This window comes from Rousettus aegyptiacus, unplaced genomic scaffold, assembly GCF_014176215.1.
Source record: "Rousettus aegyptiacus isolate mRouAeg1 unplaced genomic scaffold, mRouAeg1.p scaffold_m13_p_2, whole genome shotgun sequence".
Lineage (NCBI taxonomy): Eukaryota > Metazoa > Chordata > Mammalia > Chiroptera > Pteropodidae > Rousettus > Rousettus aegyptiacus.
Genome location: NW_023416295.1, coordinates 175,129,210 through 175,140,160, shown reverse-complemented (window position 1 = coordinate 175,140,160; position 10,951 = coordinate 175,129,210).

Here is a 10,951-nt window from a genome sequence, read left to right as displayed (position 1 = left end):
TTCTCTCCGAAAACATGTGTTTTCTGTTTACAGAGGGGCCTGTCCGGTCCCATGCTTTGTTCTTTAATATGGAGCCAAGAAAAAAAAAATCAAATGTGTGGCTTCCTCTCTGAGGTCCATTTGGAGGCTGGAAAGCCTGGATTGTTGCGGGCACAGTGTGCTAGGTCTTGAGCTGGCCTGGGCCAGGGCCTTGAGTCCTGTCTGCTGCAAACGTCCAGCATCACGTGGCCCTAGTCTACCAACCTGGAAAAGGCACGTGGAAAGCCAAAATGTTCCCTAGGTGCCTCCCAGGGAGGCAGGGGGAGGAGATGAGAGAGGCAGGCAGCTTCAGTGTAGCTGGTGTTTGGTTTCTTCAACACTGAGTCCGTGTGTGTGCGTGTGTGTGTGAGATATCCTGGGGTACTCTCACGCACACTTCCTGGCCCTGTGTCACTTGCACGGCTGACTTGGTCCAACAGGCCACCCACTTTATCACTCTTGTTAGATGCTACATAGTGTCTCTTCCCATCACTTGCACAAAAGGACACTGGGTAACACATAGGTGGCTGCTAACTTGGCATGGATCTCCAGGCTCCTGGAGGTAGATCTTATAGGCACCAGGCACCTTCAGAGCAGAGAGGGGCTTAGCTCTGGATAGGAGAGTCCTCCTGCTGAGGATGAGGCCGCAGTGAGCTTAGGTAACGGTACTAGCAGCCAGCTGCGCCTACCGAAAGGAAACTATTATCATGGAGCCAGATTAGCAGTGTAAAAGCTGAGACCAGAATTGGGGATCTGGGTCCAAATGCAGGATGTGCCTTCTCCTGAGAGGCCTTGGACAAGTTGCCTCTATGATCTCAGCCCCCTCTCCTGTGGAAAGGATGACTGGTGTTACCAGCACTTAATGCAACTGCTATGAGGAGTAAGGAGATGACACAATGGCATCCGTCCCAGGCCTGCCAGGTATTGGTTTTCAATAAATGGCAGGTATTAGATTTCTGGGCCTTCGAGCTTCTTTGAAGTGAGACTGTAACTCCAGCATGTTCTCACGGCCTAGACCCCAGTCACAGCCAGCAGAAAGAGGGGGGCTCTGAACTGGGATAGAGCCTGATTTGCTGGGCCTAGCTTTCTCCCTGTAAAGAGAGGGTGCCAGCAGACATGGAGGCTTAACTGGAGCCTCGCCTCCTCCCCAAGGGCGCTGTGTCTGGGGCTGCCGCGCGCTTTATACGCTCGCTTTCCCGCCTGGCCTGGCAGGCCTGCAGCTCTTGTCCCGGGGTCCCCACCCCTCTTCGATCTCTGGCCCTGGCTGTGAGGTCTCCGCTGCAGCCCCCGGGTCCAGCGCACTGGGGCTTGCAAGAACAGGAATAAGAACAGAAGGAGGTGCACGCGGGAGCTCCTCGGGGAGCCGCGCCCTTCCACCGCGGCGTTCAGCTGTCTTGACCTTGCAGGCCACACGCCCTTCCGTCCCGCTCCGGAAGCCAAGACCAGCGCGACGGGCGGCGCGGACGCAGCGTGACGGCGAGTGGGCGGGGCAGGGCGGGGCCGTACGTACCCGGGGGCGGGACCTCCGCACGGCCGACTGCGGAAGCCCGGGCGAGGGCGCAGCGGGCCGACGGCTGGAACGCAGCGGCGCCGCCGAGGGGGCTGGGCTGGGCTTGGGGCGGGGCCTCTACGCCCTGGGGGCGGGGCCGTCTCCTGGGCTGAGGGCGGTTCCGACGTGGTGTCGCATTCCGGAGGGCGTGGCGTGGGCGGGGCCTTAGGCGGACATAGGCGGGGCCTCCTCGCGGCCCTCTCGGAAGCTCCCGGGCGGGCTCGGCGGCGGCATTAGGGGGGGTCTGGGCGGGGCCTCGGGGCGGCGGTGGCGGGGGTGGTTTCAGTGTCCACGCCCCTCCCTTTGCGCTCGAACCTGCCGGGCCTTTGCTCGCGTTCCAGAGCTTTTTAAGCTAAATTTTTCATCTTATTCAGATTTTCCTTACTTTAGACTTTCATTTTTTAAGATTGATAATTTTCTGTCTTTTTTCCTCCTCCCCAACCAGATAACAACCAGACAGTAGAGAATTTTGAAAACCTAGGAATGGACAAATAAAAATGAGAACTCTTTCAGACTCTCACAGCAAGTCAGGGCCAAGAGCTCAATGTGTTCTCTGGTCTTGAGGCCTTTTCTTTTTTTGTAAATACATAGATCTTTAATTAACACTTTACATACACTTGAGGATGTCTTCAAAATAACTGATTTTTTTTTCTGACCGCAAAAGCATGCATATATTCTTTTTTACGCAATTGTACGTATCTTTGAAACAGAAACGGGATCATATTGTAAATATTTTTTTTGAATTTTCTCCTTTCATGCATGGTTATATAACTGTCCGCGCATCACTGAATGCTTATCTGCACCGCTACTTGTCAACACACAGCCCTGTGCTGGGTGTTCCATGTTTCATTTAACCTATTCGCTATGATTGGACATTGATGGTCATAGTTTCCGTCTCTTCTTTTGCGAATGTGTTTGTAGCTAAATCTTCGTGCCTGTTCATGAAAATTCCTTGTTATAAATACCTAGGTGTGGATTTGCTGACTCAAAGAATCACTAATGCTTCTCATACCCATCTTTTTCAATGTTTTCCAAGTTTAAATAGTAATAAATGAATGTTTTAACAAATGATATGAACCAAGAATACTGTATATACAAAAAAGGATCTTATATGCAAAATATATAAAGAACGCCTACATCTTAACGAAAAACCTAGTTAAAAAGTTGGGCAAAGGACTTGAATAGACATCTCTCTAAAGATGATATGCAAACGGCTGATAAACACATGAAAGATGTTCAACAACACTAATTGTTTAGAAAAATGCAAATCAAAACCACAATGAAATACCACCTGATACCTATTATGAAGGCTATTGAAAATAAACAAAAACAAGAAGTATTGGTGAGGATGAGAAGATATTGGAACTCTCATGCGTTGCTAATAGAAAAATAAAATAGTGCAGCTGTGCGGAGAACAACATGGTGGCACCTCCTCAAAAAGGTAACGATAGAATTGATACACAGCAAGGCAAATTCCCTCAAGTTGGTTTGGGGGGGACCAAGTCCTGTACTGTGAGAAGAAGAGGGTCCTTTGGCGGCTAGCGAAAAAAAGAAGTCAACACACATGCCAAAGTTATAGTCCAAAGGAAAGTTTATTATGAAAAGGGTAACACTCCACCGAGTGTGGTATCTTAGAGGCAGAGAGTGAGAGGGACAATGAGAGAGAGACAGACAGAGGAAAGACACTGAGAGGGACCCTGAGTGTTCAGGGAATGCAGTTTATATGTCATTCTTTGGTTCGCATTTCCTTTGATATGGACATACAGAGCGTAGGGGAAGAGTTTGTAGTGTGAAAGGTAAGAATATGTAGAGTGAAAGGCCTGCTGGCAGTTCCCAGTCTTTAATCCTTAGGTTCCCCATGGTTTTAGCCACAGGGAATGACTCTCGGTTCCTGTTTCCCCATCACAGGTGTGGAGAATGGGCTATTAGCAATCCCAGCAGAGATCCTCCTTTCTCTGCAGGTGTCCTCCGGGCCTGGCAGATCAGCGCATCACAGTCTCTGAATTTGGCTTGATTAACATTTTTAATTCCCTTGCCTCCTCCCTACTTAGAATTACCATAAGACCCAACAATTCCACTCTTAGCCGCATACCCAAAAGAACCTAAAGCGGGGACTTTAACAGATAGTTACACATCTATATTCATAGCAGAATTATTCGCAATAGACAAAAGGTAGAAATAACTCAAATATCCTCAGTCGATGAACAGATGAACAAAATGTGGTGTATACACACAATGGAATATTATTCAGCCTTAAAAAGGAATGAAATTTCGACGCGTGCTACAATGTAGATGAATCCTGAAAGTATTCTGTGAAATAAGCTAGATGCAAAGGACAAATATGATTCCCCATATACGAAGGGCCTGGATTGGTTGAATTCAAATTCATAGAGACAGAAAGCAGAATGATGTTGACCAGGGGCTGGGAGAAGGGAAGAATGGGAAGTTATTATTTAATGGGGATGGAGTTTCAGTTTGATATGAAAAAGTTAAGGAGATGGATAGTGGTAATGGTATATGAATGTATTTAATGCTGCCGAAACGGTAATTTTATGTTATGTACATTTTACCACACACATACACACACACACACACACACACACACACACACACACACACACACAAAGATATTTCTGGGGGGGAGGGAAGGGGGAAAGATCTCTCCTAGATTCCAGTTCCAAGAATGCTTGGGTGGGACAAGGCCTGCACATGTGGCAAGCTCCTCGGGGGTGACCCTGCCCAGGTGGTCCGGGACAATCCTCAGGAGCCCCGCGCTGGGGAAACACATCAGCCTTACACATCCAGCATTTTCCATAATATTTTCCAAGCTGAGAGAGAGAAACCTGTTTTGGGGAAGCAGTGTGTCACTATGGATCTTTATCTGAACTTGTCTTTTTCTTTCTGGGCCATTGAAACACACACACACACACACTTGACTCTCTTTGTCTTGATTGCGAACATAATACACTTTCATTGTCAACGATATTGCAACACAAAAAGTCACCCATGAGAAAATAAATAACACAGAATCCTAACTCACAGTGACCACAATTGACGTGGGGGGTATATTTATCCAGCCTTTTTTCTCTACTCATAATACTTAAAGCATGGCCGCCATATATCACGTTTTATAATCTGCATTTTCACTAATACACAACGAACCATTCGTCCCGCCTTCGAACATGTGCCTGTAGCCCACTTTGTAAACAACTGCAGAAGAATCCTCGGCTCAGACGTCCCACATACAGCTTTTTTACCAAACTCTTTGGCGTCGCTGTCCAAGTGATTTCCAAGTGTGCTGCTGTGGGCATCCTCTTAAGGAAACCCTAGGAGAGTAATTGTAACTTCACAGAGGATTTGCTTCGTAAAGTCTCTTGAAGATATTACCAGTTGGCCTTCCATGAAGGGCACGTGGATTATTCCAGCACCAGCCGCTCACGAGTGCGTGCGGCTGTAGTGTTTACCCAGGGATGCCCTAGCGTTTACCTGGCGGGAGGCCTGTAATGGCACGGATACCACCTATGTTCCAGGTGGGCCCTCTGTCGACCCCTGTTTTCACCTTTGCTCAGTAATCCCCAGGGGAGTTGGGCAGGGAGGACCTAGCCCTGAGCTCTGCTGGGGCAATGGCCTTGGCCCTGTAGTCCTGACCCTGGGCAAGGGTGACCCTTACTTGCCCCTGGAGGCCACTGGGTATTTTCACTGCTTGTTTGCTGGCACTGCCAGGACCGCGTGGACCATCTCCCAGGCGTGGGGCACGGAGGGTCCTCCAACTTTCCACAAGGCCCACCGGGGTCCTCGCTGTGGCTTGCAGGGTGGTACCCACCATTGTAGGCTCGACAGTCTGAGACACATCATTACTTTGAAACAGGACTCCTGTATCAAGCAGTCACCACCAGGACCCACGCACACCCCGTCCCTCTACCAGGCCCCGCTTCGCGGCAGCACTGGTGGAGGGCCACTGGTGGCCCTGCTGTCAGCCCAGGCACGCAGGGACTCAGCCCGAAACCTGGGACTGGCTCGGGGCACTCTCTCCACATCCATCCATCTTGGTAACAAGCAAGATCACCAGGGACACAAGAGACACAAAGTTCTAGCCATCCTTCCTGCGAGGCCCGTGTAATCAGCCCATCCTCCCCTCCCCTGGACCACAACCTTCCCTGTCTGGGCAATCGCCTCCCTAATCGCTGCCTGCCCTCACCCTTCTTAACACCCTTTATGCCTCGCCAAGCCCGGCGGCCCCCTGCTTCTCTCTCCAGCCTTATCTCCTACTCTTCATCCACCACCGCCTCCAGCTTCTCCGGCCGCAGAGATCGGCTCGTCTTTACTCACGCGCTGTTCTCTTTGAAGGGGATGTTCTTCCTACTCACGTTGCCTTCTCAGGTTCTCCCCTCACTCCTACTGTGCGTGACAACAGCAGCTGATATTATGGAGCGTGTACCTGAGCAAGGCTCAGCTCAGCTCCCACCTCCTCCAGGAAGCTCTCCAGGAAGGATCCTGTGGCTATGACAAACCACTCCTTCAGCGCCTGGCCCTCCTAGCTTTGGTAACAATCTTTGCCTTGGAGCCCGACTGGGCTGTGAGTTTCCGGAGAGCAAGGACTTGAGTCTTCAGTGTCCTCAGAGCCCAGCCCAGGGCCTGTCTCCAGTGTCAAGTCACATCCTGTTTGGGGAGCAAGTCCAGGACAGCAGAGCTCGGTCAAAGCGAGCGGCCAAGCTTGATACGAAGAGGAACCCTGTTCAAAATGAACTCGGACATTCCAGTTTCAAACATGTGATCACCTGGAAACAGAAAACCTTGAAAATTGTTCTCGAAAGAGAGGGATTGAAAACCCAAGGGAGACTAGAAACGACATTCCCCTTCACGTTACCTAAGAGAACGACGGAGCGATGGCAGTTCCAGTGTGACCCTGCCGTGTGACCTTGGCCAAGAGTTCTCCCTCTCTGGGCCTTGGGCCTCTTCGGTGACAAGCCGGCCTTTGCGATCGCCCTGCACCTTCCAGCTCTGAGGCTGGGTACAGGGTTTCAGTGCTGATTACCAATGGCGCTCACCCTCCAATCGGCAAAATGTCCATGGTATATCCTGCTGGCCTTGGGAAGTCAGGATGAGTCCCCTTCTAGAACGCTCCGAAAGATTCAGCACGAACACTTCACTCTCGAAGGCCCTGCCCTGCCCTCCTTCTGGGGGTCGGGGCTTGCTGGCCTGTGGTGGGAGGGCCAAACGCCTGCATACACATTTGACACTCACGCGTACACTTTCCTGGACTCGCACACCGGGACGGCTGGACAGAGGGGCATCTGTGCTTTGTCCCCGTTTCCCTGTCCTCATGAACATTCTTCCGTCTTAGTGATCGGAGAGACCTGAGTCACATCTGCTGACCATCCGCGTGGACCTTCCTCATGGTTCAGACCTCGTGGCCAGGCACCCTTGGTCAGCCTCCGAGGGACACCAGGTTAGAGGGTTCTAATGGAGCCAGGGGACCCGGCGGGAGGCCTGCATGGTCCGGTGGGGTCAAGAAAGCAGTGGTCAGAGAGGAAGCGTCGCCACGAAGAGCACCCATCCCCGTGAAGGATGAGCCGTGACGACGTTTGCAAAGGTTTGGGCGAAATGACCGACACGAGGACCCGGCAAGTCATTCACAAAGCCGTGTTTGTTCGCCAGGAAGAAATGGCCTTTATCTGGAGATTGTCTTCCTACTGAAAAAGTGGGTTTATAAATATCCTTTCAGAAAAGGAAATTATAATTATTTTCCTATTTTTCTATTTTCCCAGCATGGAAAAAATAGAAAGTCAGCAATCTTCAGTGCGTCTGCAATATTTCTTTTTAAATTCGACCAGTCTGTAAACCCCAAATGTCTGAGACCCCCTTCCTGCGCGCTCCCTGCTGAGGCCCAGAGACACAGCGCTGCTCCCCGACTCCGAGCTTAAAGCCTGCAATGGCTCCCCACCGGCCCTCGGGTTGGAACCGAACACCTTCGGGGCAGGTGAGAGGAGGGGAGGAGGAAGGGTCCCGGGCGGCTTCCTGGAGGAGGCGGGGCCTGTTCTGCACCAAGCCTGACCCGTGGCCCTAGTCCGCACCGGGCGCATGGGGAAGCGAGGGTCAGTCGGAGGGTCCTGTGCGAGCACGCGGGGTCTAGGTCTTGGCTCCCTGGCCAGCCACACCCCACTGTGGCCCTGACTTTCTCCCCGGGACGGAGGCTCCTGGCAGGAGGGCGGGGGAGAGGTGGAGGCGGAATGGGCTGGACAGCACCTGGCAGGGGAGCGGGGAGCGGGGAGCGGGGAGGGCTCTGGCAGCGGCCTCGGGGCCTCGCAGCAGCAGTGGGAAGCTAAGGGGCTCCTGGCAGGGAACGTGGGGGGCTCCCAGCGGGGCCGCCCGCCCAGACGCGCTGCCAGACTGATTAGCATGGGCGAGGGGCGCTGGCGCGGGGGCGCCGCCGGCCCGAGCTGGCACGTCCCTCGCGGACCCAGCTGGCCGGGCCGAGACACAAAGCGCCTCAGACGGCGGCGGCGCTCGGCCATTCACGCGCAGGGGCGGCCCGGGCGCGGGCGCGGGCGCCGAGGAATTCCCGCCGCCGCGGCGAAGAATAGCGCCTGGGCCGGGCGGGGCCGGGCCGCCCGGCGCTCCTGACCTTGAACCTTTGTGACTGGAGCGCATGCAAATCGCGGCGGGGCCGCGCCAAGCCCCGAGGGCGCTGCGCCGCCCGGGGTGTCCGGGCGAACAATGCGCCACTGTCCCCGCGCGGCGCCGCGGGCTGGGAACGGCGCGGGCACGCACCCGGCGGCGCGGCGCGGAATGCCAATGCGGGCTCCCCGGGGCGCGGCCCCGCCCCGCCCCGCGCCCCGCGCCCGCCCCGCGCCTGTGGCCGCGTCCCCAGGATCTTAGGCCCTGCGCGGGGCCTTGTCTCTGCCATCCTGCCCTCCTGTCTTTCTCGTATCTGTTTCACTTTTTAAATCCTCCAAATGATGGGCAACAAAATAAAGGTCTCCCCAATAACCGCGTCCCCGGGAGAGAACGTGCGCTACCTGGGGCGGGCTCCTGTCCCCTTCTCCTTCCCTGCGGTGTATCCCTTTGTCACTGGGGCATAAACAGTCCCTTTTCTCATCGACGCCTTCCGGCAACGCTCCTTTTAGAAGCGAAAAGCTGATCGGAATTGTTCTTTTTGGCGGAGGCTCGTCCCAGCTGCCCTGGTGTCCCCATCACAGGGACAACAGCTACTCAGCGGGGCGTGTCAGTCGCATAAGTAGCCATACAACGAGAAAGGACAGGGAGGACCCATGAGTCGCTAGACTGCAGGCTGCTGAACTGAGCCCAGAAGGGCTGTGCCACGCCTCACGTGGGCACCGGTCACCTGTGCTCGCCGCGGCGTTGTCTTTACTAAGTGACAAAATGGGGCCAGAAACAGCACTTCAGAAAGCTCGTGGGCCGCGGAGGAAGCTTGAGCTGGCTTATGCAAGCACGTGCGTGACCATGTGACTCCAGCACCTTCTGTTGGTTTGAGAGAGGAGCCCAGGCTCGGTCAGGTGGCCCAGCCTCAAAGCCGGCTGCTGACTGGTCCCTTGTCTTCCTGGGACTCAGTGTCCTCCTCTGATAAGGAGTATGGCACCTGCTTGCCCGTCTCACAGGGGCAGTGCATGCGGGGTGCTCCTCCGGGTGCACGAGGCTGTCTAGGTGTGAGGTGGGCCGTGTGTGCGTGTGTGCGGGGAGTGTGAGCACAAGTCCAGTCCCACCGAGGAGCTGGGGACTCGGCTCTGCTCAGAGAGGGCCCAGGACGGGAGCGAGACGTTCAGAGAAGGGACCTTGGACAAGGCACTGCGTCTCTGGGCCTCACTTTCCCTAGGTGTTAAATGAGGATCTCCAAGGATACTTTCGGCTTTCTTAGATAGTAAGTGAATCACTGGAATCACTTTTTAAAGGATGGGACTAGAGCTCGGGCTGCGCCCTTCCCAGCCCGGGTCCTGAAGGCGCTAGCTTTGCTGATTTCTAGCAGCCACCTCAGCCTAGGCCTCCCTTGGGCTGGATGCTGGGAACGAGCCCCCGAAGGGCATGAGACCCTGTTCCGGTCCTTGGGGAGATCAGAGCCTGGCTAGAGGCAGGGGGTGGGCAGGGAAGGGTAAGGAGGCGGATGGTAAGGGAAGAGACATGGGGATGGTGGGCACGGTGCGCGTGTGTGGGGGGGAGGCGGGTGGAGAGGCCCAGGAAGGCTCCTGGGAGGGGGCTGCCTGAGCTGAGGCTTAAGGAGAATGGGTAGCTTCTCGTCAGAAGACAGAGTGGTGAGCACTTCAGGCGGAGGGAAATCGGGGACGGAGGGAGCCCGTAGGACAGTAGGGCCATCGCTCGTAGAGAGAAGAAGCACTTCAGGCAGAGGGAGTATTCTGGAAGGCCAAGGACACAGATAATACACTCTGGCGAAATCCCTTCCTTAAGCAAGTTCTCTACTTTTTGGAGTTTCTACACGCCGCCTCATAGTGGGTCAGCCAGACTAGAAACACAAAAGTTAAAGTAAAATCGAGGAGCGGGTCTGCCTACGGGAGATGCCAAGGAAGGAGATCAGGCTGGGGAAGGCGGCGAGATGAGAAAAACGCTGTCTGCTTTGAACTCCTGAAGAGCTGCAGCCGGGGACCAGTCTCGCCCTCGGAGCAAAGGCAGACTCCTCGGCCCCGAGATGTGGGGTGCTGTTAAGGAGTGTTGCATGCGCAGGAGACGGACACCTTTCTGGCCCTAACGATCAGGGCTGCTCTCCACGTGGGCATAGCCAGGAGGCTGGATGGCACAGCCCAAGCTGCTGCAGGGTGCCTGGCAGAGTTCCTGGGCAGGACGTGGGGCATCAGGGAAGACTTCCTGGAGGAAGTGATGGCAAAAGCTTGACCTGATTCTGGCAGGGAGAATGGCTGCAAAATGGCAATGACAATGACACAAAGATTCCAGGGTGGGCGAGGGTGAAACGAGCCAATGCACAGAGAGCCCTGGAGACCAAAGGGGCATTGTCCCCACCTTCAGCCTGCCGAACATCTGGCCGCTCCAGGGACTAAGCCGAGCTGTGCAGAGGGTGGCTGGGGGAGGAATTCTCAAGTCCTTTGTACTCTTAATAATAAAATTATTATTAAAATTATTATTAAACGATTTCTGGAATAAAACGGGTAAGTCATGGTTGACTGGTCTCCACTCTCGAAGACACGTCTTGTAAACAAACAAAACCCAGAAGACTGCGAGCACCAGATGTCCAGTGCTGTTCTTAAAAATTCCTCGGCCTCACGGATGCACACGGGGGTATCGTCGTGAGCCAGACAGGACCAGTCTTGGGCATCATGGACCCTGCTCGCTGACCCATCTAAGAGGAGACCGAGGCCCTAGGGCCCTCGTCTTAGCCAAAACGGCCAGGGAGAGAAC